Raw genomic sequence first — 4,251 nt, forward strand, 5'->3', positions numbered from 1 at the left:
AGGGATGGGAGAGGCGTGGTTTCTGATTGTGCCTTTGAGCTTGAAACGCCTGCCTGACCCGCAGGCTCTGGCCTCCTGAGATGAGCTGCACACAGGGAGCGAGCGGAGTCTGGGTATGGACGGTTTGCTGCTCATTTCTGTTCCACCTGCTTGTCTTTCTTTGCTGGTTGTCTGGGGGTGAACTACTTGATTGACAAGCTCTAATTTAAGAGCAGCAAAGAGTAGCAACCCCACTCCAGGGCTTGGCTTTGCCAAATCCATTTTGAATGTAGGAAAAATAGCTTTTCTCATTTTTAAAGAATGAAGTAAGTCGCTGTAGGCTGTTCGCTGTAATTTGAAACTGGCCAAACTATATGGAGTGTTCTAGGAGCCATGGCTGTGAGCATGTTGTCTCACCTGTTTGATCACACCAAGCCGACGCCATGAAAAGCTATGGGTTTGGCTTCTCTTCGTGGCTCTACATGGCTCCATTCCTAACCACATCCTCTTCTCTCCTGCCTAAATTTCTCTCCAACCATGTCCTTCACTCCGTTGCTCACATCCTGGTCCTTCCTTCTGCAGGATCTATGCTCCCCCACCTGTTCCCCAGGTCGTCCGCCCCTTCTGAATTCTTGGGTCTACACCAACCTCTCCATTGCTAAGGCTCTGCCATGGGCTTGGCGTCCCCTCCCGCTGCCTCCATTTCCCAGCCTTCTGTCACTACTTCCTGTCTCTTTCCCGCACTGGTTCTAAAATGAAGACAAAGATGTTTTACAAAGTGAACTCTTAGTTAAGTTATTGTTATTATGTGTTATTTCCAACTTAAGGAATTGGAGCCAGAGAATCTGGATTAGCATTTTCACAAGTAAAGAACAAAAATTCCTTACCACTTACATCTTTGAGGATTGTTTGAAGTTCTCTCTAAAGAGAAGAGTCCCTGCTCAGGTGTCCTTTGAGCTTTGTGTCCACGGATCTAAAATAAAAATGATCAGATAGAACAATGTGTTCCAATATGTGTCCTTATACTTTATGAAATTTATAAAAGCATAATAATTAGGTTAAATTTGATTATGTACACACATTTTTACTTTGATTTTCTTGCAAGAATATAATGAACTGATCTTGGGGTTGTCCTGGATTCTAGAATGTTTTGTCAGAGTATCTTAGGGGAAGAAGATACAACTTAAACGCAATACAGTTCTGAAGGTATTGTTGTGGGGTTTATGGGTGAAGAAAACACAGCTTTCCTCACAGCTGCTCAACACCATAGTGCTTACAAAGACTTTCCCCTAGGTGCACTGCATGGGTTGTTTTAGTTTTTATCTGTCTATCTATCTATGCTCTTATTTACAGAGTAGTGCTAAGAGATAGGATCTGTTCTCATTTTGTCTCCTTCTCAGCATACTTTGAAGACAGGTGAGGAGCATGAGGCTGTGGAGTCTGTGGATGGTTCTGGGTCTTGGGGTCTTCTTGGGGTATCTGGGGAGAGTGTCCACTCTGTGGAGATCTCAGGACGTCTTGACTGTCATCACCAGTGAAGACCTCTGAAAGGTCCTGAGGTCCAGTACCCACAGTGAGAGCAGAGTTGGAGGGGGAAGTTGTGAGAGCCACAGGTATCTTCAGAGTATGGAAGATGCATTCTGAAAAGAGAGAAGCCTTCTGCTCAAAGAAGAGCCAAGAGCCGAAGGTTCACCCGAGAGTGCGTGCTCTGTGGGAGGTGGCTCAGCACGGCGGTGGGGGGGTGGTCAGAGGACATGAATTAGACCAGAGTATGGAGTACATCCATTAGGGAATAAGATTAATTTACCAGCATTGATCAATATTCAATGAGTGAATCCATCTGCATACCTTTACTAATAAGACCTCTTTGCACACAAAGCTGCTGTTGAAACAACAGGAGAGACCAATAGAGGACCTCCTTAATGGCAAAGTACATTCAATGATTAAAACTCATGATGATGAAGAAAACTGGGCCATAGCTGCTTTAGGTACGATATGGACCATTTCGCTTAGACGTTCTTCGTTCTGTGTGCAGCTTCTTCCCTTTTCTGGGCCTGGCCTCAAAGTCTTGGCCTGTTCCCTTCTGGTGCAATGTGGGGGTCTGGAGTTGGGTCCAGAAACCTCCATGTGACCACTTTGCTGGAATTCCCAGTAGGCAAGTTCGGCCCTGAGGAGAGCAACTCTGCCCCGGCCAACACACACTCTCATTTCTCTGCCTAATTTTCAGCTGGTGTTTGAGACGGAGGGAACTGGATGGGTGTTTTGGTGATCTACACAAGTTCGAGATTAAGGGAGCATCAGTGATAACCTCCCAAAGAGAGGGAAAAATGATCTCAGGTGTGAATAGTAACTATCGTGTTTGCACAGGGGCATAAACATTTTAGGCACCGAACACCCCAAATCAGCACACAGATATGAGTCCAGTTCGCAAAACTTTCAAATCAAGTCTTTCCCGTGAGATCAAATTCTTATGGACATGGCAGGGTTATGGATCTAATTCAATTGCATAACCGCTCAGGAAATGAGCCCTACTCTGGGGGCAAGCCCAGTGCTAGCAGGTGTCGTCTGCCTCCCAGGTGCTAATAGTCGGGAGAGTAAGGAGGCCTACTTCCCAAGCTAGGACGTCAAGGAATCTTAAGATTCATTGCCTTCCTCAACACATTGGCAAAAGTAGGGGCCAGTCCAAGGTTCTCCCCAGCAGCCTGGATTCACTGATAGCCTGGTCCTTAATATGCTAGGGGCAGAGGTCAAATGGTATAAAAAGGTTAAGTGACTGTGTTCATTTCTGAAGGAAACATACTGTCACCATTACTAGCAATAAAAACAATGATAGCTATTATCTCTGGGGACTGAATCAGTTGCTTTACATTTATTTCCTCATTTAATTCCCATGATAAAAATGCTATTATCATCCTCATTTAATGGATGAGAAAATGGATAAGACACAGCAAAGTTAAATTACTTGCCAAGTTCCCACAGCCAGTACTAGGGTTTGAACCCAGGGATGCCAGGCTCTGGAGCATGTGCCCTTAATCCCCGTGATGTCCTATGTGTGTAGTAACAGTGTTCTGTCTGCATCATGGATTCACCGATTCCCACTTCTGCCCTCACAATTTCTAGTTGACCCCATAAGGTACGTGGCTGATTAAACGTCTGCAGTAACGCAAGGGATCAATCAAATGTTGGTTGGAAATTATTTCTTTCTCTGCATCTTTTCTTCCCTTGTACGCCTCCTTCATTTTGTATGTAAAATAAAGGCCTACTAGGTTTCAGACATGTATAACATTGTGGCTAATTCTGAAATGTAAAATTTCAAGAGCTTATAAACCCAAAGAAAGCTTGTCCTCCCCCACCCCTTCGATCAGTCACCCTGGAAATTTCCAGCATAATTTAAAACATTCTTCTTTTGGAATTGCCTAGGAAGCAATGTTAAAATATCACCCATGAAGGCAGATTACCTGTGAAGGTAGATGTGATATCTGGAACCCCCCAAAAGTTCTCTGGAGTCACATGTTGCAAAAAGCTAACACGCAAAGAACCAGGTGATTAACCCGGGCAACGTTGTTTTTATTCAAATGTAGAGGTTTAATGAGCCTGATTTAACTCAGATGGACACCACACTGGCCCAAAGGAAGAATTTCCAACCTGGTGGACTAGGTAGGATCCTTCCCAGGGTGGTGACTCTGAAGAAAACATGCTGAACTTTTATCATGGGAACTGAATGAGGAAATAAATATAAAGCAACTGATTCAGTGCCCAGAAACAGTAGCTATCATTCTTTTTATTGCTAGTAATGGTGACAGTATGTTTCATTCAGTGCCCTCATGTAGATGGGCTCTTTAAAGCAGATTACATAGAGCACATACATCAAAACTTTCTTAATTGCACATCACTACTAGTGAAGAATTTTTAAAGGATACCCGAATATATTTGTTCATTAAAAAAATTTCCTGTATTCTGATATTTTACATACATTATGAAATATTACAAAAAGATAAATTTGAAGGATTCGATGAAAAAACAAATGGAAACAGAATTCCCAGTACTTATTTCCCTCACCCGAGTGTACCACGCTCTCTCCCTTGGGTATGCAAGCTCCATTTTGAAGACAGCACCCTCTCTCTTCTCCTGTCCTCAGGGGTCGCTGCCTCCGAAAGACTGAAGCAAAGGATCTTCGAAGGATGTTAGCCAACAAAGCCAGCATCCAAGAAGCTGGGAAATGGTTTTGTGTGGACTCAACGACCCTTGCGGCCATCATCTCCTGGGACAGCC

This window comes from Mesoplodon densirostris, chromosome 14, assembly GCF_025265405.1.
Source record: "Mesoplodon densirostris isolate mMesDen1 chromosome 14, mMesDen1 primary haplotype, whole genome shotgun sequence".
NCBI lineage: Eukaryota > Metazoa > Chordata > Mammalia > Artiodactyla > Ziphiidae > Mesoplodon > Mesoplodon densirostris.